At 41.3% G+C, this 26,510-nt stretch overlaps 1 protein-coding gene across 5 annotated transcripts in view; it reads left to right on the top strand.

Moving 5' to 3' along the window:
• The first annotated feature begins 1,922 nt into the window (after positions 1–1,922).
• SEMA4D (semaphorin 4D) overlaps positions 1,923–26,510 on the top strand; it is a 97,443-nt gene continuing 72,855 nt past the window's right edge. For 4 of the 5 annotated variants that reach the window (XM_071731427.1, XM_071731429.1, XM_071731426.1 and 1 more), the window contains exon 1: positions 1,923–2,096. The gene's annotated coding sequence lies outside the window, so the exon portion shown is untranslated. Of the gene's footprint in view, positions 2,097–12,076; positions 12,120–26,510 lie in introns of all 5 variants that reach the window. The other variant, XM_071731424.1, reaches the window with a different exon arrangement.

Genomic DNA, 26,510 nt, shown 5'->3' on the forward strand with positions numbered 1-26,510 from the left:
ATAACTGATCTCTAACCCAGTTTTCACTGACCAATGGGGAGTCCTCCTTCCTCCAGGCTTTCTCTCGTATCCTGGGACTGGAGTTCACAATGGATGGTTTTAGAAGTAAAGACTGAAGCAAAGAAGGTATTCAGCAACTCTGCCTTCTCTGCATTCTCTATTATCAATGCTCCCACATCATTCATCAGAACTGCCCTAACCTAGAATTCATACAATGCAGAAGAGATTAAAAAAGTATCTCTGCTTCTTCTCTTGAAATATAATTTAATAGATATATCCCTCAAGAGATGCTTAAAGTCTTGTCTAAGATCGAAAGGTTTTGTTGGTATTTTAATACCAGCAGCCAGTCCCAGAAGAGATGCATCTTATCCGTCTGAGGATATAAATTACATCAATTCCCCAAATAAAATACAATACGGATATTTTATCCTGCTACCGTATTTGCACTAGGGATTTTCTGGCATGGGTTCAGCTTTTGATCTTTTTCAGGTCCCTCACAGGCACAGGTAAATTGTCAAGAGTGGTTTACCCCTTACCTGCAGGTGCTGAGATCTCAGCTCATGCACCCAATAGGTGGTCCCTCCCAGAGCTGGGTGTGACTACTTGGCTCTGCATGCAACTTACCTACTGTTCTGATGGTATGTGACCCTATTGGATGTTAGTGAAGTGATGGTCTCTGGTGGCCCAACATTAAGGCACTTTAACTTAAATCACCATTTTGAAAATAAAATGGAGAGGAAGTGGACTTCCCAGTGTTTTCCACACAATAACAAACTGCTCACTGCCTGTATTAGTATCCTCCTTCAAACTCTATAGTTTGAAGTACTCTGAAATGATCAGCAAGGCCAGGTCTTGCCTCACATGTAAAGTTTCTTCTCCTGAGGTTATAGTCATGACTCTATGGTTTTTATGAGGTTCTATTTCCTTAGTAATCTCAAGATTGACAGTATTTCTCATCTATGGCTAGTGTGAATTATAGATATTATAAATCGACTCTCACCTTATTGTAACAATACCTACATATTGTGTAATGCTGCAATGGGAAGGTCAGCCAGTAGAGCAAATGCCAATAGTCTAAATATTATGTCCAGTCTTGCTTAAATGACTCCTGTTAACTGAGCTCCTGCAATCAAATCACATTGGATATCACCTGTTCGACAGCAATAAAAAAACCCAGCCACCCATATGTTGGTTCATGTCATTCATCAGAACAGTCACCACAGGCATGCACAGACATGGTGGTGATCCATAAATCATCGATTACTTAGCAGAAGCATCCTGGGTGAGATCAGTGACCTATTTTCATTTTTCTGCCAAGCTACTTTTCCTTTAATGTTAACCAAGCAATCATCTACACTTTAAGATACAGTAATTCCAGTAACATTTACTTTCAGTATAAATAATTCATATTTCTGTGGTGCAAAGAGTCTGCATCTCAGATGTGATTTGTGCTATGGTCATGCTTCCCGAAACGAGACAGATCAGGAGTGGGAGCTGGAGCATGGAAATGTGACAACCAGCACCAGGTGTGAGGAGATGGCGAGGGTGTTGCACAATCTAATTAAATTGCGGCGGCATCGCATCTTCTTTGGGCAGATGTACCTCAAAAACCTTTTAGAGCCACAAAGACCGAAATCATTAGACCGGGGGTGTCATCGAGCCGTCATCATCAAACCGTTGCCCTACCCGGCCAGTCTCTGCAGAGATGATGCCGTTCACGGGGATGCGCTGAGGTAGGGAGGAAGTGAAAAAAAGCGAGTTTATTGAAAAGAGGGCGGAGCAGTCCCCCGGGCGACCCTCGTCGGTGCACGGGCAGCAGACCCCAGGGTCCCCCGGCGAGCAGGGAGCGGGTCCGCCCCCCGGCGCCGCGCAGCGGCAGCCCTGCTCCGGGCGGGCACGGCGGCTCTGCGCGCCCGCCCCCCGCCGCCATACTGCGGGGCTACCCAAACTTGTTACACACGGGCACCGGCTCCTCCTCCCGCCGCCGCCCTCGCCCTCACCCTGCTGCCGCCGGCGCGGGGAGGAGGGGGCTGCACCGGCCCGTTCTGCCGCGGGGAAGGCGCCGAGGCGGAGTGAGCTTTCGCGGACCCCCGCAGGTAGGGGCGCCGGGCGGGGCGGGCTGCGCGCCGCCCGGTGCTGGACGAGGCGGCGGCCCTGGTGGTGGTGGCGGAGGCAGAGCGGCCGCCGCTGGAGCGAGCCTGTGGCTGTGCCTCCTCCCGCCGAGGTGGGTGCGGGAGCTGGCGGGGCGAGAGTGTGCACCGCGGCGGGGAGGCGTGCGGGAGGTGTCGGCTCACCTGCGGAATCGGGCCTCCCGCCCGGAGGGACCGAACCCGGCCCCCGGCTCCGAGGAGGGGACGCGGGCGGCAGCGAGGTAGAACCCGGCGCGGGCGCTGGCAGCCTCCGCCGGCGACGCGGCCGGAGTGGGGCGGAGAGCAGGAGCTTCTCGCAGCAAATGAGCGGGGCTGGCAGTTTTATAGATGTGATTTTTCTCCCACCACCCCCGAGCCTCGTCTCCGGCGGCAGCTCACTCGGTGCCCGCGGCGGCTCCTCCTGAGGCGTCCCCGGGGCGGCGGGCGCGCCAGCGCCCGGGCCCCTGCTGCCGGCCTCCGGTACACCTGCCGCGGCTGGAGGCACCTCCTGGGGATGCGGCGCGGTTTCACCCAGCCGGGAAATGGCCCTGTCGTTCTCTGTGGCAGCCCGGGTTGCCATTAATGTGTCTGGGCACTTCAGGGAACACCGCTGTCTGATGTGAACAGCGCTCCCTTACTCAGCGAGTAACAGGGCGCTGCGCTGGGTGCTTGCTGGTGGGAAACTGGCTGCATATGTTTCGAAGGCTTATTATATGCTGTTTTATATTTAAACTGTCAGGAGTGTTTGAATCGGGTCTGCACAGTCGTGCTGGGTTTGCAGGGAATGGGTGAAGTGACATAGGAGCTGCTTATCTCATGTCTGCTCTCCTGCTAGTTATAAGAGGTCTTCTTCACTGCTCTGTGGAAGTGTGGGGTGTTTTCTGCGTGAACGAAGACACGCCGTAACGAGTGTTCAATAGAGAAGGCGTGAGTGGGTAAATGCAGTGATTGTAATTTTATTGTTTCAGCTCGTTTTTGTTGTGTGACTGCCATTAGCAGGGAGGGGAATGGACCCTTGTTCCTGCCCTGATTTGTGAGGGAACCTGACAGATTTTCAGGTTGAAGGGCTTTTTCATGTCTACTCTCGTTTCACGCGGAAACATTTTTCTGCCTTCCTCTTACCTCATTTCTTATTATCACCTACGTCTTGCACGAACATCCTTCAGCTGAAAAATGTGAAACACTTCCTTTAAGTCTTTGACACCCAAGTATTTCTAATAGGCTCTGGAAATCAATATAATAGCAAGTTCCCTCCCTCCCCCCTCCCTTTTTTTTTTTTTTTTTTAGATTAATTTCATACAGTAATTAGCCGCCGAACGTTGAGTGCCTTATGATCGTCAGGCTCAGAAATACGTACTGATCTCGTCCTCTCTTTTGGAGACCTATATGCAGGTTTTGTCAGAGAACTGTTAACTTATTTTATTAGAACATGTGCAAGCTCAGGCAGTTATGCAAGTGCACCAAAAGAAGCCCTTCTGCCTGGGGGGCTGCGTGGATGGTGTGGGCGGAGGCTCTGATAGAATGGAAGTATCATTTACCAACTGGGTTAGAAAGGGCCATTGTAATGGAGAAAACCTAGTAGTTTGAGTAGGATGAAACAATGTACCTTGTTCCCTGCTGTGCAGGAAGCGTGTGAGTATATTGTGCTGTGTGGGATGAGCGGCCTGTGGATGGGCACTTGTAATTCTTTCAGGTAGCAGAGATGAGGTGCAGATTGCTGTTTTCCACTGAAAGCAAATGAGTGGCAAGGGAGTAGATTTCTCCGTGTGTGCTCAACGGGGAAAAAAAAAAGCTGCGAAAATGTCGAGCTGCATTGATGGATGAAATCTGTCTCTACTGGGATTTCTTGTCTTAGAGAACAAATAATTCGGCCTCCACCCTCAAAAAAGCAATTATTCTTTGCAGTTTTTGGTGGTCAGAGTTTCCTATAGAGTCTGCTAGCAAAAGCTCCTTGCATTGATATGTGCCAAAATAAGGTTATAGCTGTTGTGATGTTTGTTAGTTTTAAAAGGCATTCTAACTGAAGATGAAGCATATGAGTGGCAATTTTTGAGGTCAGTGGATTTATTCAAAACTCTCTGACTGATTAATAGATTTTTCTGGACGTGGTAAGTACAAGTATGCCTGGAGACTTCTTTCTTCTTTTAATGTGCTGTGTCACCCTCTCTTTGCTGGTGTTATGATTCAGTCCTCTCTCCTCCCCCAACGTAAACAGCTATTATATTAAACACTTTATAACCTTTTATTAACCCAGTTGCATGGATACTGTTGTGCCTTGCCAAAAGCTCCTGGCCTTATACTGCTTAGAGATGCTGCAGGAAGATGTGGATGCCATGGCACATACCTCACTGGCCTGAGCAGCTGAGCTTCAGAGTTGGCCTCTTTGTGCAGCCTCTTACTGGGGGAGAAACTGGGGTCCTCTGGAGAGGATTTGTGAGCTGCCCAGGGTCACGTGGAGTTGGAGACTGCACTGTGCTCATTCTGCTTCATGCTTTATGCTCTCTCCTACCCATCTAAAGCTGTGAATACTGAACGAACATTACGGTGTTAAATGTTTTCTCAGATGTTTTCTTGCAGTGAAGTAAGTGGAAGTCTCTTTCCGTCATGGCAAAATGAACTCTTGATCTGAGCTGCTTTCACTTGATCTAGTACTTAAATGCCACCTGGTTCACAAAAGATGTTGAACAAATAGGTAGATGGTTGTGCCTTACTCTGCTTCTAAGGATAATCCAAAGTGGGACACTTATTTAAAGAACTGGAAGGAACGATTATAGAAATGCTTCAAGATTTTATGGTATTTCTGAATTCCTCAAATGTTTTGTTTGAGGCTTTATTTTCTGTGGAAAAAAAATTTGGATCCATTAATTAATGGATGCTTCCCACTACGTTTTTTTTTACTTATAGACATCACTGAGAGCTTTTTCAGTGTTTTTATGTTAAAAAAATATATGAAACAGTAATGTCCATGACAGTCAGGAGGGAGACTTAAAGGTGACAACAAGAAGCAGCAAAGCAGGTCATAAATGTCCCTGAGTTACCCTTTACAGGTTGGGGTTTTTTACACCTGTATATAAATTACTTTATTTGACATTTAAAATGAGGATTTATTATTGTGGTAATATTAAACGGTTACGGTGTTTTCTTTGTTTTCCCTAATACTCAGCTGCAGTGTGCTGTTTAGTTAGATGAAGAAAGGTGTGCCTAGTGGGGAGGTTGTATAATAATTAAGGAGTTAGGAAGTCTTTTGTCTGGTTTTAGTTTTTTCTTTCCATGAAGCTTTTCCCCTCCTCTCATCTAAATGGTAACTTCTCTGATGATAAAGCAGAAATCAGGCTGCCTTCATCTGCCTTTGCATAGTCTTGGGCTGAAGCATCTAGGCAGATAGGTGTAAATGTATCAAAAAGAGTGAGGAAGGTCCTACCTGTGCTACTGGAGTCTTGAGTTTTGGGAAGATGATGTGTCTGCAGAGTTGCTTTTTTTTTTTCTTTTTCTTTTTCTTTTTCCATTGTGGCAAGCAGCTGCTTGTGTACTAAGAGAGCTTGTAAACTCTGAAGCGCTGCAGCAGCTGCTGTTTGTAGAGTTAACAGTGTTGAGATAGCTGTAACAGGCTGGGTGGAAGCTGGCTTAGCTGTTCTCAGTCTGATATGAGTGTTTTGTCTTTGTTTCTTGAATAAATTAACGAATGGAAAGAAAATTACTTCTTGTGTTTCTACAACTGATAAATTACAAACAAAAAGTAGTACCTCAGTTCAGGCTAATGTGCCCCCATCATTTTGGCTGGGGAAGTTGTTGCAGGTTTTGCTGTCTGGAAGTGGATTAATGAGATCTTTCATGTAATTATGTTCTGCCCAAAAGGCTTCTATGTTCTGTGTTTTATCTACCAGTAAAGTTCCAGGAATTCAAAGGGCTGCTCAGCTCTTCAGCTGGAGGTATTGCTGCAGCCTGTCTTCATTATGAGCAAGGCTAGTGCCTGTAGTAAGCAGGGTGTTGAGCTCTGCATGTGATAATCTTGGGTGTCCAGGAGCCACACTTCTCTTTGCTGATTCCCAAGCGGCGCTGCACCAAGCTTCTGGGTATGTGAATGCATTTCTGCAAGTTGCATGAGTAAATAATGCAACACTTTTTTTCAGTACTGCTTTCTCATGAGATGGTATGAGGGAGGGAGAGAGAGAAGACAACTTTTTTCAGTGAGGGGACATTCATGTTGTTTTTAGTTCTTCGACTCAGAATTTTGACAAGTGTTTTAAAGCATCAAATGGCAGACTTTGCTTTAAGGGGGACTTTACTTTAAGAGTATGTTCTTACAGTGTCTCAGGGGAAAACAAACCAGTGTATCAATAAAAGCGGCAAATTAATGCAAACTTGGACTATGGATGACAGCAGACAAGGAACTTTTCTAAGGGCAGTGGAGTGCGTGTTTCAGGTTTAGAATGAGCTCTTTAGTCATTGAGAAGTAATAGCTGTTTTTAATCTTTGCCTTCTCTTTTACCTATTTCTGTTTCTCTCTGTTCATGTACAGCAGTGCACCCTTAATCCACCAGGCGTTTTCTGCATTGATCCTCTTAAATTAGTATTGGCCTATATATGAGGCAGACCAAAGAGGATTGAACACTGTGCTGCAAAATCAGTACCTTGTTGCAAGGACAGGCAGGTAACATTTCTCCTGTTTCCTCCCCAGTGCTTTTGGTGCTGTGCTACCACGTGGGCTTGAGAGAACAGGTGATGGTACATTGTGCAGAGATTGATTTGTGTGTTCCTCTGCACAGCTGCGTCTGCCGAGCAGATTTGTACAGGACTGAGCACTTCTTTCAAATGTATGGAATTAGGATACTAGGAAATTGTGACGTCCTTAATGCATCTGGTTACTCAGCTGAGCTCGGAGACAGAAGAGGATATGCAAAGCAGGGGAAAGTTTAAGACAGGCATTTCTGCTGGCAAAGCAGGCAGGAGAGGGTAGAAGCTTCTGCAAACTTCTATTAGCTCTTTGCTGGTGCGCAGGAGAGACCATCTGGTGTCTGGAAGCTGAGGCAGATTTATCACAACTGCAGCAAGGTGAGACAGAGTGGGGAGGCTGGTATTTTCCAGTGCTTGGACAGATTTGCATGCATTGCAAATGCCAGGGAGGAAGGAAAAGGGGGGAAAAAAAAACCCCAAAGAACCAACTTATTGTAGTTCTTGCTTTGTTCAAGTGTAATTTTCAAGGCCTGGCATTAACTGAGTTTCTGCTGAATTTTTTCCTCCTTCATCCAATATTCTTCATGCCCTAAATGGTTGTGTTATATAGGTATATTCTCTGTCATTCTGAGGTTTTTTGCATTTTTTTCATGTTGGTCGGTTGTTTTTCTTTTTATAAACAATGGTCTGTGAACTTTCATTGTGTTTACAGTAAGAAGAATAGTAGAATTGAGGCTTTTTTTTTTTTTTAAACAATGTCTTTATTCTCATATCCACTGAAAGAGATAGTGTGTTGTGGTTGGTTGTTACTAGAAAAACAATGCAGGGTGTAGGGAAGAGACTTACAGATGTGAAAGTTTTTGGCTTTGTATTTTAGTTCTCTCTCAGTCTAAGCTGGATACATTTTGGGGAGGATGAGACAGTGTAGCTTTATCTAAATAAAGTGTCCTATGAATTTGTCTTTACTCAGGTGTTGAGGTTGTGCTTGGCTTTGCTCAGAATTGTTGTAATTAAACTAGTTTGAAATAGTTCAGAAGGAGCTAGCTGTTTCTTACATTGATCATCATAAAATAGGTTGGTCAAAGTTTGTGTGAGGACACAATTTGTGTGTAATTTTATCTCAGTGAAGTGCATTATATTAACTTGCCAGTTTGCAAGCTGTCTCTTGTGACAGTAATAAAAAGTAAATTTTCTGTTCATTGTGGTATTTTGGAGTGCTATATGCACTTGGGTAACGCTGGTGTGTTCTCTGGAGTTACAGTAATTTTTAAGTACTGATATATTTTACAGATCTGTTTCTCTGTGCTTTTACCTCATCCAGTTACGCTTGAATTTATTCAGAACCCATTTATTAAATCACATTTAAGAAATAAATTCCCATTTGTTAGAACAAGCCGTTTCACTTGCCGTTAAGTGAAACCAGATTATATTCTTCTCACAAGAAGACGGTTTGTGGAAAGAGGCTGTACCTTTCATTCGACCAGCTGATATAATTGGGAAAGTGAGGGGAATAAAAGTAAGCTTTTGAACAGTCCATTTTTCCTCAACCTAATCTTAGGAAATATTTATCGTCCTTCCCTGTAAATCCCATCTTGGATGTTCTTGGTAGGTTCTGCAATATTTGCCAGACAGTTTGATGTGGGCTGCGAGATATTTCTGTGTGTACATCTGTATTTAATCTGAGTATGGTAATTATGATCTGCAATGTATTTACAAACAGAGGAGTGTTCTGCCTACAGAAGATAGTAGTCAGGGCCCTCACCTTTCTTGCAGATTTGTGTGGATAGAGGATAGCTGAGGTTGGGTGTATTCCCATATCCCCAAATGCATGTGTGTAGAAGGGGGGCCCTGCGCAAGCATAGTGTCCTGATGTCTGAAGAAACAACAACAACAAAAGTTAAAAATAGTGGCTGTAGTAACAGTAATGTTTTAATTTGACATTTAGCATGCAGAAGCCTGCTGCAGCAATGTTGTACTTAAAGCTTTTTTCCTCTCTGACATTTCTGTTATTTCTTTCAAGGAAAAATGCTTAAAATGGCCAGAGGCAAGAAATTATGCATCCCTGTTTTCACTCGGCAATTGCATAATTACTAAGGATTTGTGGAAAAAGCATATGTGTACACACACATCCTTTTCCCTGTTTGGCTGCAGATGTACCCTACCCAATGGTCCATTTGTCAGAAAAATAGTCATCCACCAGAAATGTAGGTGCAAAGAAAAGAAATACCTTTGACAGATCTAATATCCTGCCTTGCGGACCCCCCCCTCTAAACCAAAATGAGAAAAAAGTCCACTAAAAGCCATCTTTCCTTCTGGAGTAAGAATTGCATTTTTTTAAACCTGTTATAGCCTAGTCTTAATTAGGTGAGAGAATTGGCTGTCTTTTTCTTCTTTGGAAAGCTGCACTTACCTGTTTAAATGCATGGCACTATTGAAGTTTTACTGTTCAGTTGGATGTGACTCTTTCTTACTCCAAGTGTCACAGAAATTGATAAATGGCCTTTTAAAGGTCATCCTGATTATCTGCTAGGTAAGTGAGACATATAATGGCCCTTTCATTTCACCTCTTTTGCACAGGATTTAGCTGTGAGGGATTGTGTGATAAGTATGTAAGACAGACATTTTCACAGGCTTAAAGAGCTTTTTCTCTCTGCAATTCTATCTCCCCAGAAATTAAATAAACAAACCCTTAACCCATATGAACACTTTCACATAATATTGTTTAAAACATTTGACTAGCTAGTTTCAATGAGAGTAGATAGTACTGAAATACCATTCTATTTAAGAAATAGTATTGTCTTCAAATAAATAAATGTATCTTGAATCCCATATTTTATATGTCTAAGGGACAAATTATTTTAGTGGCAGAGCTTGTGTGACATATTTTGTACAAACACATATGACTGTGTAAATTAACTGTGCTTTATAGGTAAAATTATTAGTTGCTCACAGAATTAAGGTTCTGTTAGGGAGCCCTTCTCCAGTGGTTGAATTTGCCTATTTGGATTTTATTTTACTTTATTTTTTGTAAGGAACAAACAAACAAAAAAAGACTGCTAACATCTGCTCTGAAATCAACTGCTTCTGTGGCATAAATTCACTGAACATAAAATGGTACATCTGATATCTAGGAATACCACAAACGTTTTAAAGAATTTTTTCCTGCATTAATGCCGACAGCCACCAGGGGAAAAGGTGACCATTAGTCAGACCCTGTATTCTGCTGACTAATTTAATTGTTGGCTTTTATGAGCATGAGTTCCTGTTGCTGCATGTCTGCATCTGTTTTTCTTCACAGAAAAAAAAAAAAAGCCTTTATCAAGATGGAGATTTATTGTATCTATTGCTTGGGAAAAAGAAATTTCTCAACTGATTATGAAATGATACTTTTGATCAGATGAAGTGTCTGATGGCATTTGCACTCTCTGATTTCTGCTTAGTGTTTGCTGAGGAGGCTGAACACATTGGAGATCTATTTTCTGCTGTATGAAGAAAAATATGCCTGGAAGTATGTCCAGGGGTAGGCGTGAGTGCAGCAGAAAATCAGTTGAGCAGGAGTAGTTAATGTTTGTCTGTGGAAGGTGCCTGGTAAGTCAGCTGTACTAATTTCTATGCATAAACTGGGCTTTAGGAGTCAAAGGTGCTAATGTGACCCTGTCATTACACAGCACTCGCTTTGAGGTTCCCTCAGAGACATCTTGGTCTGCATATTTCCATGGCAACTGCCACCACTTAAACATTTATAACCTTTGATTAAAGATACAAAATGGAGGGGAAAACCTTTTAAATGTTACAAATGTAAAGCTAGTAGGTCTTTCATTTTAGCACCATCCCGTATTTAGATTCCTTGGAGTGTGGAGATTTTTACAAAGAAAACAGCTGTCCCTTTCCCATTTGGCAGACTTTGAGATAACATTTCAGGGCAAATCCGTGATTCTGGAGATAGCTGTCTGACTTTGATCATAACTGTGACATCACCAATTATTTTTTTTTTATTTACATTAGTGGACCAAAATTTTACTTGAAGTTTATTGTGCAAGTAGATTTGTGTCCCTGATAAAAGGGTTTGAGTAAAATAAATAATTGCGTTGAATAGAACTTATTCTTAAAAGAGGAGGGACATGAGATACACACTAAGTCATAGCTTCTTAAGCAGTATAAAGGCAGCTACACAAAAGCTTTTGCTAGTGGGGAGAGCAAGCTGTTCCTTCAGAAACTGAGGCTTGCTGTTGGCTTTCAAGATCCGTGCAAGGACATGTTCATGCTTGGTGCATCTTCCCATCCCTCCTTCCTCTCACTTACATGTGTTTTCTTTAAGGCATTTTACTTCATACTATGTTGGCTAGGTAACCATGCTGTGAAAGAAATACTCTATATTCAGGTCAGGTATTCTCACACCTAATGCTATGCAGCATGTAATACTTTCTGGAAGAGTTTCTCACTGCTGGAGAGCAGTGGAATTCTGGAACCAAATTGAGTAATTCTCCATTGCATTTTTCTGCTTTCTTGATAATATTTTGTTGTTTGTTTTTGGTTTTCTCTGGGCTTTTTTTTTTTTTTTTTTTTTTTTTTTGTGTGTGTTTGTTATATTGTTTGTTTGTGTTTTCTTTGTATTTTTTTGTTTGTTTTGGCAACTGTTACTCTTTCTGAATTGTCCTTGGGGAGATGGGGGAAGTACTGAATGTCCTAATGGATTTCAGGGTTATGCTAGCAGAAGTTGAGATGTAATTTCAGGACTAGCATGATGGAAACTCTGAAGAGTTATGAAATGAAGCTCTGTTTCTTCTGTTTCTTTGCTCAGGGCAGCTGAAATTTGATTTTCCTTTGTACTAGTCGCCACTGACTGTAGGTGCAGGCAGAAGTGGCATAACTGGCTTAGTGAGAGAACATAAAATTTAAATAAAGGGCTGTTTTTCTAGGACTGTCACTTCTCTTATTTCCAAAGGAAATGGATGCAGCCCATTCTAATAGCTGGTCATTGGTAGTTAAAATGGCAAGGGTTGGATATGGTTGCCAAAACAGTTTTACTGTTACAGATGCATTGTTCCATCTGGTTTTCTAAGGTTCAGTATGAGGTATGGCTGTTACTAGCCTCTTCAGGGGCCATGGAGAGGCCTTCATGCTGCTATGATACTAGGCCTAACTATTCCTTGAGTAAGTTTTTACTGCTGAAAAACCTGATTGGTTGCTGTGGAAAGTTCCTAATGACTGCAGACAGAAGTGAAAGGTTCATGATACTGGGATAATTATAAATATGTTCTGTTTCATTACAGGAAAGAAAGAAAGGAAGAGAAAACTTGAAGAAAAAATAAAAGGGTAAAGTGAATTTTTTTTTTTTTTCCATAGCATCCAGGCTAGCCATGTTTATTGATACTGTTACTAATCCATGCAGATTTGGGTTGGGAATGATTTTCAGTAGCTGTTGTAGTATAAGTAAATACTTCTGGCCACACTGTGAAATAAGAGAAATAGCTTTTCTGGTGACAAGTTGTCAGCTGGGGAATTAGATATGCTTTTCAAAGGCAGCAGCAGGCAGAAGACATCCTGATGCCAGGGCTGTGTGTTGAGTGAGCTTCTTTGGCATAGTCACAGTGTTTCCCACCACTCTCATGAATCAGAAAGGTGGGGTTTGGCATTAGTCAGTTTTATTTATTTATTTTAATAGTCAGAGGATGAAAGCTATACAGCCCAGTCTCAGTAAACAGCCTGAGGTGTCCGAAGTGTTGAAATGTGCATGTACCAGTATGGACAGCTTCATATTACATATTCATTCTTGTGTTGCATTTTGTGTTATTTCTTTTGGTATATTGACTTATTTGTGATACAGTACATGTTTTATAACAGCAATGTTAACAAGAAATAGACTGGCTTGTTTGTGATTGTGAATGCACAGATGCTGTTAGTGTTAAGAGAACTAAAGTGTTGTGGTTTTGTCTTCTAGAAACTCAGATGTTGTGCTTTCAAGTGCTATTTTTTTACAACTGCCCATTCTTAATTTTTTTATATGCCTCTAGCCAATCCACAGCTTAAATGTTTTTGTTTGTTTCTTTGGTGGGTTTTTTTGTTTGTTTTTTTGTTTTGGTTTGTTTTTTTAGAAGTTCTTGATTTTCTTGCTTCCATTCTGGACAAGCATAGGTGGAGAAGCTTTGTTACTGCTTGTATGTTGAAGGCTTGTATAGGTATTAGGGCACATGGTGGGTAAGGCTGGTCCCTTGAAGGGCTTTGAGGAGGAGCTGGGTAAAAGAGGTGGTAGTCAAACCCTCTGAGGGCATTTGTGGGCTCAGCTTGTGCTTGTGGCAAGTAAGCAATGAAGCTGGTCTTACCTGCTGGTAGGAGTCTACTCCCAAAGCAGACTGATCAGTGTTTTGAAAAAGATCAGTCATTTGGTATGGGAGGATTTGGCAACTAGCAATCTGTGGGTCAAAAGAAATCTCTAGAAGCTTCACAAGTTAACTGGAAAGGTTCACCAGAATGTGAAGGAACCAAGACTCAAGTGTGTTGAGTTCATAGTGGTGGTATTTTGCCATCAGCAAGGCAAAAACTTTTTAGCCTAATGAGACAATTGTCTTTGAGACTAGAATTTGGTCCAGGTCAAGGGCTGGGTCCAGAGAGAGGTCTCTCAATTAGCATGCTTTCAGATCCTTAGAAGTGATTGCTGGTGTACAAGATGCTGTTTTGGCAACTTTTGTTTTTAACCAGTGTTTAACCACTGCATTTAAAGGCTGCAGCAACCAATGGATCAAGTTGCCTTACTACCTGAATACAGGACATTTTGCAAGTGAATCCCAGTTACAGCAAGAAGAAGTCTGACATTTTTCTTCTGCATGGAAGAGTGCTCTTGGTCACAGCCTCTTTTTCTGTGGTGGTTTTGTTCTAGTGGTTGCTCACCAAAGAAAGCAAGCCATGAGATTTATTTTTTTTTTCACCTCCTGCGGTGGGGAGGGAGAGCATTCCAATACCTGTTGTACAGTGTGACAAGTACACTCAGTCCGTAGTTGAGGAAGGAAACCTCACTTTGATAGCTTCTTTCTGTATTGTTTACAACTAAGGTTTTAACTGCTATTTAAGGGTCTCAGTGGGAGCTTTGTGTAAGGGGTTATGTCTTGTTTCATCACTGAGACAGTAACAATAAGCTCCAGATTCTAAAAGGTACATAGCAATGTCCAGAGGTGAGGAACTGATTTGTGAAAAATTCAGTGTGTGCTTGCAAAATCCTTAATTTCAAGTTGGTTTTGTAAAATGTGGGACAGACCCTCATGATCTAAACATGCATCTCCAGCTGGAAAAATGCTGCAGCGGCTCTGAACTTGGGCATTCACACCATGATGTTTGTGGAATCTTGATGATCAGTTCATCCAGGTCCTAAAGTGTCTGTCTGAAAAAAGCTCAACTGGAATAGATATGTGTGCAGGAGATAACACTGTAGCTTTTGTTCAGAATTTGTGTATTTTTATGTGGAGTTGTGAAAAATATTTTAATGGTTTTGATAGAAGAGTATTGCAAATATTCATTGTAGTATTTTCATTACAGCCAGCAGCACCACAAAAATGTTTGTTTAGAAATCCCTGTTAGGAGTGTGATAGCTATAGTGACTTCAAAAGTTCTTCAGATGTGATAAATTACTTAATTAGACATTTTTGAGACCCTTCTTGCAGTGTCGAACGTCCTTTGTGATTACATCAGTTAAAGATGCTCCAGCCTTGAGTTCTAGGACTTTTTACGCTTTAAAACTATAAAAACTGTGTTAATACGGAGATGTTACATTTCATTCTTCTGCCAAAATGTTGTATTTGATTATCCAGGCAATAGTAGTTAATTTTTTTCTTTACACATTGACAACTATGAGTGTTCTTTTTCTTCATGGACAGAGAAACCTTTGGTTAGGGTTAAAATTAATCAAATCTTGACAGTATAGCCATAAGCATTTTATAGGCCTTACTGTCTTAATTTTATAGACTTTACTGTCTTAACACTGGCTTACATTAAGATTGTTATGAGAAGCAAGGAAAAAAAGTTTTGCTGCTGAGATACTGATGATAATGATGCCCATCAGTCATTTCACAGAGGAAAAATAGAGTTTTGAGCCACTTTCTCTGTTTCAGCAAGTAATTTTTTTTTCAAATAATACATATTGCTGGAACTGTTTGTACTGCTATGAGCCAGAACAATGTCAGGTGGGTACTGCCTGTACTGGAACAAGCAACTTTATTGTTTCCTGAATCACCCCAAGCATAACAGTGTGAAGGACAGACTTGTAATAAAACTTGATGATACTTTATTTTCACTCAAAGGGAAAAGCTGTGCCTAAAATTCTAATTAGTTTTAATTCTTGATGTTTCACTAAGCATTTCATAAAAACATAGATGATACTTTGCTGTTAAAGACCAGTGGGCTTAGAATTCAGGCTTCATTAAAACTGAAACCACTTATGCCTAAATTTTAATATTAAACTGCTTAGAAATTGTTTTAACCTACATTTTAATATCAAACTATTTAGGTATGTACACGGGTAGGCCAAAGCTGACACTTCAGTTAATTTTTAGTGACTAGTATCTGCAGTATCTGCAGGTTGTGCGAATCAGGTTCATATGATACGCACAGCATTTATAACACCTAGGACAAAGAGGATTTGTACATTACATTTGCTTTTTGGCTGCCTAAGATCTCTAAAGTTATAATGTAAAAGAATGTACACATAGCCATCTGTATTTTTTTGCAAATTATGTTCTACCGACACCCCCATTGTCCTTGATTTTCCAGACTCGTCACACTGAACTAACAGTGGGATGTGTGCTAAAAGGGTTAAGTGTGTAGACTAAGAGTCGAGGCATGTGATACCTAGCACAGCAGCAGCAGTTTTACCAGCAGTGCAATGATGGTATTTTCAGGGACTTAAGTTAGAATTGGTAAAGTTTGTGCAACAATCCTTCAAAACCTTTTATTTATGTTACTTTTAGTGCTTGTATTTGTGGCATAGGGAGGGGAAGGGTGGGCGAAAGCTCTTCACTTTCATAAAATGCACAGTAAAATGCAGAATTCAGCAAGAGCTGTGTTCCTTTACCCCAGCTGTTCATAGGATCAGAGTATTAATGCTTGTGTAGGGATGGGGCTTTGTGGCAGGTTTTAAGTGGTGCTCACTGAACAGGCAAGTGTTTGCTGCAGCAGTTGTGGAGCACTTCTGGAGTCTAGCTGTAACCCCCTGCTTAGCTGTTTGGCCAGGAGGATGAGCAATCTGGTCCAGAGCATGAGGACAGCTTTTCACATATCTGGGAGTAGTATGGAGCAGCCTGGCTCTGAATTGGTAAAGGGAAGAAACTACAAAAGCAGTGAAGATCAGCGATGGAACTTCGTGCTTCCTCTGGCCACCTGCAGAGTCTGCTTCTGAGCTTCAGTGCATGTTGAGAGCTCTCTTTGTACAAAGGAGTCACATAGAGATGTATTATAAAGCAATACACGGATTAATCAAGGAAGTCTTCTAGTGTGAACAGGAACTGTTAAAACGTGGGCTTTTCAGTAGCACTTCCTCTTCCCTGTCTCAGCTCTCTCCACTGAAATAATGTTTATTTGCTTCTCTACTTGAATGTTTTAAGCACTCAGTAAAGCCTACTTGTATTCAACCTTTTCACATCTACTTACTTTGCTGCTGTGTTTTTCTGCTTCTTAAGTTTCTTAACATGCCTCTGATCAGTTAAAGGATATAAAGAGCTTCTTATTTCCGATCTCCCAAAGCAGGGATTGCTTTCTGCATTTTCAAAATGCTTTGCTTTACTTCTAGTGGCTAATTACACTTGCTTTTCAAAGTTTGTGTGAAGAGGTTTAAAAGTTTCAATGTGGCTGTGATGTGAGAGAGAGCAAAAGCAGTTTAATCTTTTATGTTTATGAAAATGTGAAATTTAAAAAATTGTTCTGAGAGGAGACAACAAGATGAAATTTAAGTGAATCTTTTGACAGAATGCAGCAGAGGATATGGAGGCTCCTGAAACTTTTTCCCAACAATCAAATGCTGTGCAATATAAACAGATTAATTGGTTCCTTCTTTGTGGTGAGGGAGGATTTGTGTGTGGGAAAGGGCAGTGTTTGTCACTTTCTCAGCTAATGATTTCCATTTCCTGCAAATATCTGAGGCTGCTAAAATCAAGTGTAATTGATAGTTTTATGGTAATACCAGGACTGTGTTACTCTGGTGGCATTCAAGCAGACCTTAGGTGTGTTTATGGTATGAACGTGTGTGGGAGACATGGTCCCTTGCTTTGGAAGTTTACAGTTTAGTTTGAAACAAGAAGAAAGCATTCATCAAGGAACGAGGGGAAGCAGAATTTAGATGAGCAGGATGAAGGTCACTTGCGTGGTCCTGCTGTATCCGGTCATTGAGCTGTGCCTTTGGCTGCTGCATCAGAAAATTATTTCCTGAGAGTCCTTCCTTGCTGCAAACGTGGCTCTCAAACACATGGGGGAGCAAACGGGGACAGTAACGGGGACAGTTTACTGAATACTGCAAAATTAAAAGAGTGTGAGGGAGGTCATAGGAGTCTGCCATGGTTCAGAGCTGTAGCTCAGTGTCAGACTTCAGGAGTGGGTAACTAGCAAGGGGACTGAGTTGGATATTGTGGAAAACCGTGCTGTGGGAAAGAGACGGTGACTTGTTTTGAAGACACAGAGCTGTGCAGTTTTCATATACTGATGGTTCATTCTGGAGTGAATCTACAGCATGAGTTACAGATCTGATGAAAGATGAAATTTGAGTTCTAAATCACACATTTCTTCCTGCAGTGTTTAGTTTTATTTTTCTAAGGTATATCTGCAGAGAGATAAATTCACCCCATTTTGTAAATGTAGTGTAATTTTACTGGTATCCTTCCTCTGCCAAAACATGAGAACTTGAAGATCTATGGCCACCTTGTAGCAGGATGCTCTGCCTCAGTGTGCCTACCTCAGTTTCCCTTTATGATTCAATTGCTCTTTTTCTCTCAGATTCACACTCTTTGTCTGAGCTTCACTGCCTTTAGCCTGGAGTTGGAGAGTTTCCACGGAAAGCAAAGGGCAAAGCAGACTCTGAACTGGTAACAATATTGGAAGTACTAAGGGAAGGTGTAGTTGTAATCTGTGGTGTCAGCTGCTCTCCAGCGCTGCAAAACACGAAGCCCAGTTTAGCTCCAGCTAGGGTGAACACAGACCAAACAAGCACAGGTGAACTTAATAAGTTGTATAATGAGGGAAAGGGCTTCCTTAGATTTTTCTTAGATTCTCTTTGGTTCTCCAATAGAAGATGTTGAAGGTATAGCTAAGTATTTAAATGGCAGTAACAAATTGGTTTATGCTATAAAAGGCTAGTCTCATCTTTTGGTGGGAGAGAATCCTGTATGCTCTTCCTAGAAGATGTGCTGGACCTTGAGCGATTGCTTCTAACAAGGAAGAAAGGGGATATCCAGCCATAGAAGGGTAAGGAGTATCAAATCCCTATATATGAATTTTGAACTCTAAGACTTTATGATCCTTAAAAAAATGCAATCATTGTGCAATCGTATTACCTATAGTTATTACTTTAATCATTGTTTTAGAATAACTATAAGAACTACTGATAAGTAATTTGCAAGTACTCAATTAGCTTTCTGTAACAGTTACCCAGTTATTTGATTATTTGCATATTTTATAGTTAAGATACCTTCTTATTTGTTACCCTAACACCTTTTTCTGCTGCCCTAGTATCCTAACATTCATACAGTCTGAATTACACCTTTTCAATCTAGCTTTTAAGATCCTTTTTTATTTACAGTAAATTCTGTTTTATGCAGATACACCTTGTTTGCTATCTTGCCCTATTTGGGACATACCTGTTACCATGTTCACACTGAGATAAAAATTTAAAGACAACACAGTTTATTATTACTTGCATATATGTATCTAGGAATACCAAAAGTGTTGTGAATTCATTTGTACAAATGGATTTACCCTCAGGTTTATACGCAGGCTGCACTGATTGATCTTGGTGGAAACCATACCACTAAGTTAGGTCCTAATAGGCAGCTGGTCTAATAGTGTGAAATGGGTTTTTTGAAGGTGACCTTATTGGAATATGATAGTCATTAGCAGAGAACACCATATTTGAAGTCATTTTCGTTCTTGATGTTGCAGTACTGCCTTTAGAAACGGTGCAATTACTCGAGGAGGAGGGTGGAAATGCCTCCTGTCACTCAGCTGTCCTGCTGATTAAGGAGAGATGCTGTCTAAGGTGCTTTTTAGAGGCAGGCAATTATTTTCAGCTGAAGAGATGTTAACCAAGAACTGAAGCCTTAGGGGTGAAAAGAGAGGGCTGCACTCATGAAACATGTAGTGTTTATTTTACAGCTTCTAAGCATTGGGCTCTTGAAAAAGCTTTTGCTGTTTGCATGGGTAAGGCATTAGTGCTTGCAGGTGACCCTGGGCAGAGCTAAGTTTTATGTGTTTTCATATTCTTATTTTTACACTTGCTTAAACATCAAATAACTTGGTACTAATTGGCATCCTGCTGTATAGTTAAGTGACACCATCACAGAAACTTTTTATTCTTGCTGGTCTTTTTAAATAGTATTGGATGGATTTTTGTCCAGCAGGCTGCTGCTATGTAGTCATAATTTTTGTGGCAGGCTCGTTACTTGATGACAAAATTTGGGCTGTTGCCTACTGCTCATGTCAACCTTTTACAATGGTTTGTAAAAACCATGAGAACATTCATGCAGCTTGGGTTGAAGGTAAAAAAAAAAAATTATAGATATTTTGGAAGGCAGCTTAAGTAGAAAGTTCACTTAAAGGTTATTCATCAAGTAAATCAGTTACTTGAATAGGGAACTAGTAGCAGCAGAAAATAATTGCCCAAACTTTCAAAATGCTGTTATCTAGGTTCGATTGTTGACTGACTGATTGAATTACGTCATAGCCAACAATGAAGCTGATTGAATTACTCAGCAGATTGAAATTTTGTAAAACTGCCTGAGTCATAATGCCTGTATGTGGAGATTAATTATAAATCTTCTTATATTTACAAGTACATTAGGGAGGGATCTCTTTCTCTGGACAGTCTTAATTTCTGTAATAGCATCAGTCCCTCTTGAGAGTACTCAGGTGTGCACATGTAAATGCAGTCCCTGGGAACAGCAATGCCTGAGCAAGTGCTTTTGTGGTGTTGTGATTCAAACTATTGAGAAACTGTTTTGTTTGGTACAGTGTATATAGGTACTGTATGTTTTCTAAGGCCATACAACTGAAATATGAAGCACTAAAGAAAAATTTTATGTAAATTGTAGCTGAACTGACAGATATTGTTAATCTGTGAGTCTGCAGAACTGTAGTTTGAGTCTGCAGATCTGTTTTGAAGACATCAGACTTTGAAGTGATCTCTGTTAGTGTGTACAGAATAATCTGTGCTTACGTAAGTAACTGGCCAGCTGAATATCAGTATTTTTCTCCCAAAGAACAGCCATACTGAAATTAGAAGAATAAGTGTGGGGGTGAGGGGAGAGGTAGAAGGGGGGAGACAGGGAGGGGAGGAACAGACTTCGGTTGTGTTTGTGCTCTGGAAGCTTTTGCTAGGTTTACTCAATAATGGATAATAAGAGGGTGATTGGTAACAGCCACTATGGCTCTGCTAGGGCCAAATCTTGCCTGACAAATTTGGTTGCTTTCTATGACCAGGTTACACCATTGGTGGATAAGGAAAGAGCAGCTGATATCATCTACCTGGACTTGTGCAAATCATTTGACATTGTCCTGCACAACATCCTTGTCTCTAAATTGGAAAGACATGGACTTGACAGATGGATCATTGGGTAGATAAGAAATTGGCTTTTTGGTTTCATTCAGTGGCTCAATGCCTAAGTGGAGATCAGTGATGAGTGGTGTTCCTTAAGGGCTGATCTTGGGTTTGGTGCTGTTAACATCTTAGCTGGCGACATGGATGGTGAGATTGAGTGCATCCTCAGCAAATTTGCTGATAGCATCAAGCTGTGTATTGCAGATGACATGCAGGAGGAAAGTGCCATCCAGAGGGACCTTGACAGGCTTGAGAGGCGGGCTCGTGCAAACTGTGCTGAAGTTCTGTAAGGCCAAGGCGAAGGTCCTGCACCTGGGTCATGGCAACCCCATGCACAATTGCAGGGGCAGAGAATGGATTGAGAGCAGCCCTGAGGATAAGGAGTTGGGAGTGGTATTTGATGAGGATCTCAACATGAGCTGGCAGTGTGTGTTTGCAGCCCAGAAAGCTGACTGAATCCTAGACTGCATCAAAAGAACTGGCCAGCAGGTTGAGGGAGTTGATTCTTCCTTTCTACTCTGCTTTTGTGAAACCCCACCTGGAGTTCTGTGTCCAGTTCTTCGGCCCCCATCCTAAGAACATCAGGCTCTGGACTTGATACAACAGGTTGGATGGGTCTTTGAGCAGCTTGGTCTAGTGGAAGGTGTCCCTAGTCATGCCAAGAGGGTTGAGAATAGATGATCTTTAAGGCCCCACCCAAGCTAAACCATTCCGTGATTCTATGAGGAAGGCCACAAAGATCATCAGAGGGCTGGAGCACCTCTCCTATGAAGACAGCCTGAGTGAGCTGGGGTTATTTAGCGTAGAGAAGAGGAGGCTTCAGGGAGACCTTATTGAGGCTTGCTGGTTCCTAAAGGAGGCCTACAGGAAGGCTGGAGAAGAACTTTTTACAAGGGTGTTATCTATAGGATAAGGGTAGATTTAGATTAAATATTAGGAAGAAATTCTTTAGTGAGACACTGGCTAAGGTTGCCCAGGGAAGTTGTGGATGCCCCTTCCCTGGATGTGTTCAAGGCCAGGTTAGATGGGGCTTTGAGCAAACTGATCTAATGAGAGGTGTCAACTAGAAAATGAAATTAACTTTTGTTGCTTTCTTTTGCCTTGTGGTGTCTAGGCACATAGTGCTTGTCTGAGGATTGATGTATTGAAATGATTTTCCAGCTCCTACTCTGTTATATTTATGTCCAGGGATATGAGCATATAACAGACAAAGAAAGAGCTGAGAATATCAAGGGCAAAACAGGGAAGTTTTTTACAGTAAGTGAGACCATGGCACATACAAAGGATCAGTTATCTCTCTAAAGGAAGTCAACTTGGTTGACAAGGGATTTTTTTTCCTGAAATATGTCATGGCTGATTAAACGGTACAATGTATAAGGGCACAGGGAGCTGCCCTTATACAGCTGCCAGGGTGCTGCCTGGAGAGCATCATTTGGGTTGGTCCTTCAGAAGGAGTTTGCCACATCAGACTTCTCTTGGTTTGGCTTTTGGGGCTGCTGAGAGATGAATTTTATTTTCATGGGTGCAGATGGCTTTTCTCTGTGCTCAGCCTGAGTGATTCAAGAGAGTGGTCTCATCTGCTGGTGGTAGATATGGATGATACAGACCTGCTTTTCTCCTGAGTGGCTAGAAACTGACACACGGCCTAATTCTGGGGACATGGGTAAGTGATACTTACAATCCAGAGTTGCTGTTTCTGGTTGCTTGCTCTGAGGTTAGTGCTGCTCTCCCCATCTTCTGTGTGCATATGTAGATCTGTCTGGGTTGGGTTTCTGTTTGTTTGTGGGCTGTTTTGTTTTGGCTTTTTTGGGGTTTTTTTTGGGTTTTTTTTTTTGTTTTTTTTGTTTTTTTTTTTGCTTTTTTTTTTGTTTGTTTTTTGTTCTGCTTTTGTTTTGGGGGAGGGGGGAGCTTGTGAGTGTTTGTTTGGTTTTGAGGGTTTTTTTTGTTTGGTGGGAGGGGTGGGGTGGGGTGGGGTGGGGAAAGGTGGCTCATCAAGTCCTCTGCAAAACTGGTGGCAGTGGCTGTTTCTGTGGCTTGTGCCTGTCTGCTGCCTCCTCTCCCAGCCTGCTCAGAAACTGCCTGCCCAGTGAGCACAAAGCCTCCGAGCTGCTGTGACCCGTGGAGGCTGCTGAGAGTGTCAGGGAGTAAAGCCTCAATGATCAGTAGCAACCACAAACAAGAGTGTTCTTCATGTTGAAGTTGCATCTCCTTCCACTGCTTCTCTCTACTTACACAAAGCACGTTATGGTGGGGTGTTTTTTTTTAAGTGCAAAAACCCTTGTATCTGTAAAGGATTTTTCATGATGCAGTTTTTATTCATGTAGTGAGAGTCGGTGCTTTCTAGTGTGAGAGTTGTTCTGTAAGTTAAAGCTAAAGAAGTGTAACTGCAGATTTTGAGTGGTCAAGAGTTCAACTTTCCTTTTTTGATTGTTCTGTCAAGAGCCAAATGGTTAAAACAAAGAAAGGTTTCCAATTATGGTATTTGTATCAAGGTACTGTGTGTTTTACTTATTAATGAAATGTGGCTAACCAAGTAGTTGGCATCTGCTATGAGAGAGGGTGAATGGGAGAGGGAAATCTAAAAGATCAGTTTTATGACTTTGTGGTCCAGTTATTTAACATAGTGCAGTAAAACTTAGCTGGTTCAGCAATTCAGAATGATCAGTATCACATTGTGTTATTATGTGAACAAAGTACCTATTGTTCTTCTGGTTGTTGCTGTTCGCCTTCCTCAGTGTAAAATAAGGCCCAGAAGAACTGCTGTGAAACTAACGATTTTGAAAGTGTAACAAATATTTGGGATTAGTGGAGCACTGCTTCAGCAGACTGACGAACAAGGACCAGATGGGTGTGTAGCACGGCGTGCCAGAGCAGGAGCCCGTGGTGCACACTGGCTCTCGCAGCTCAGATGGTTTGTGGAAGTAATGCTGACAAAGTCACCCCATCGGATTTGCTTCCAGAGTTGGAAAAAAGAGAAAGAGAGGGGAGAGCTGCAGTGGCTGGAGTGCCATATTTTGTTCAGCCTCTGGGAAAGCCACAGCATCATCAAGTAGAAAATTAGAAGGTTTTTAATAAAAGTTTTATGTGACCGTGAATGATAGTGACATGACTGTGAAATTAAGTTTTATGGACAACATAAATATGGACTTTGAATCTTAAAACTGGGAGAAAAAAATTCAGAAAGCTCAATAAAATAAGGTGCAAGGTGCTTAACTTAGCTTGAAAGACCAAAGTGAAATGAATGCATAACCTGACTTTCACGCCCATTACATTTTCTCCTTTTAATATATTAAACGTTGCTTTAACCTTTAAATGCACTGTCAGAGTCTGTACCTCTCTAAAATGCTTTTAATAAATATAAGTAACTATATTACTTGATTAATATATATTCTAATACCTAGCCTATAACATATACAAATATATCATTATAAGTTATTATAGTAATTACATTATTAATAATGTAAATAACAATTTTCTTGTCTGTAAATCTGGTGGAGGATCCTGAAGGGACTATTTGCTTCAAGTTCAGATGTTATTCTGAGGATACATGAGGAACTTTGAGAAGAAATAACAAGTTCTACCTGTTTCTTTTATTTGAGAAGCTACTAGTTACAGGCTGAGGAATCTTAAAACTCTTATTACAGGATCTGCCTTTATGCTTTGGATTTCTGGGTGACAGAAGCACATAAAATACTTGAAGAAGTAGGCAGGAATGGAGAAGAAAAGCTTCTTGAACGCAGTGCCAACTTACCATATTTTGTCCATCTTTCTGTGTTATGGGGAAGAACTATATCCTGCAGGGACGACACATGCCTCCAGAGGCTTGGGACTTGCCAGGCTCATGGGGAGTATATTTATGTAGTAGCATTTCCACACCGGTCAGTAGATAAGTGGTCCTGCTCTGCTTGAGAATTTGAAATCTTGTGGGAGGAAAGACTGACAAGGGGCAGAAAAATCCTTACATTGTGCTGGCATGTGCTGTTAGCTTCAGTCTGGTGGATGATGTCTGGAGGAATGGGTTCTGCTTGTGTATTTTCAGTAAGCCTTCAGCCTGTATGTTTTCATTAGGTTAATAATAGTGGTAACACAAATGCTTTGGTCACGTGGTAATTTGGGCAGAGATGGGTGGTACCAAGAAGGATGAGTTTCTCCAAACCATGGTGCTACCACAGGCAAAGTGCCACATAGTACTGCTCTTCCTTTGCTCCAGACCATCCCAGATGGCTTCTGATCTTGAGTTAAGTTTTAAGAGAGTTTTCTGAGGTCTGGCATACATGCAGTGTCTTGAGTTTGATGTTTACCTTCCCAATAATGTGATTCTACAGGCTGCCCTTTTCCTGGCCTACAATGAGATTTTTCTCAACGTGCATTTCTCAAGAAGGCTCTTAATTACCATGTGCCACCTGGGGAGTTCCTTTTGCATTACCTTCAGCTGATAACTTTGACAGTGTACTTGCATTGTAATTTATATTGTGTTATAATTGCTGTGTATGAATTACATCTGCGCTATGCTAGAGGTTATCTAGAAATTGAGAAGTAAATGCTATAGGATAATATAAGCATAACACACAATAAAGGTGTATTGAGACATTTCTTTTCCATTGGCATTAAATGTCTCTCAGTTAAATAGGCAAAAATATCCAGAGAGAACATTTGTAGTTATACCATACAGCATTGAAGGAGTTAATACGGAGAACTTTATTAATGGAAAGTAAAAGCAGATTTGGAGGAGTGCTTTATGAAGTGTGCTTCATAAAATCTAGAAAGGATTTTTCAAAGCTTTGAATGCAACCAAAGATAAAGTAAGTAGATTTTTTTCAAAGTAATTTTCAGATAGGTGACTTAATAGAACTTTGCTCTGTGATGACTAGATGCTATTTTTCCAAAGCATGCATCTACTAATGCTTGGGTTGAGCTTCCAACCCTGTAATGGCTTGGCCAGTCATAATGAGAAAAATCTGTGTTGTAATGATGAATTTTTTTTTTTTTTTTTTTTTAATAAGAAAAATATACTTAAAACAGCCAGAAGACTATGGCTGCTCTGGTCTATGTTGTCTCTCTTAGGGGTACATTTATGAGGTCTTTCTGAGTACAGCATGGTTTTTCTAAGGGAGCAGCACTTGAGCAGCATGCAGTTGAGTGGGTTGCCACCCTGCAAAGGGGCTACACTGCATGCTACTGCTGCAGGTGTCCTGTAGTTTTTTGTTATTCCTGGACCTTGTAGCTACAGCTGCATTGTAGGAATATTCAGCAAAAATGGAAGTCGGGAAGTCAGGAATCATCTTGATAAAGCCAGGCAAACATCTTGGGAATGCAGTTGTCTTGTATCACCCCGGACTTACAGCAGCTGGTGTCCTGCCTGCTCCTTCAGCGCCCTCTCTCTTGCCTGAGACAGAGAGTGTGGTGAGGTTGGGTGGTGAGCTGCCTTCTCTGAGGTGAAGAGATAATCCGATGAAAAAAGTAACGCAGTACTCTGAAGAACATCAAATTTAAAACGTGTTACCTTAGTCTCTAAGTAGTATGGACCTCTGGAATGAGTAGGCAAAATTCCATGCTGAGCCCTGGAGTCTGTCGACTACTTTCATTTTCCCCATGTGGAAAAGGGATCTCCTGTTCATTATGTTTCTAATGATGTCACATCCCCATGTCACCCTACTCGCAGTAGTTAATTACACTCTGCCTTGAGAGCCTGCACATTTTCATCTTCATTTTCTGGATCCTGGATCTTTTAAGTGCTTTGTTAAACAAAAGAGCATTTTGTTCAATATAACCGTGTCCTATAAGCATGGTAAACTGTAAATGTTTGTATGTTGCTAAGCCTACAATAAGGTTGTTTTTTTTTTTTAACGTGTATGGTTTACTGTCGAAAGTGTTGATCTCTGTTCAGAGTGGTGAGCAAATGGCATTATCAGTAGTGTTAA

Source organism: Heliangelus exortis, chromosome Z (genome assembly GCF_036169615.1).
Source record: "Heliangelus exortis chromosome Z, bHelExo1.hap1, whole genome shotgun sequence".
NCBI classification, from domain to species: domain Eukaryota; kingdom Metazoa; phylum Chordata; class Aves; order Apodiformes; family Trochilidae; genus Heliangelus; species Heliangelus exortis.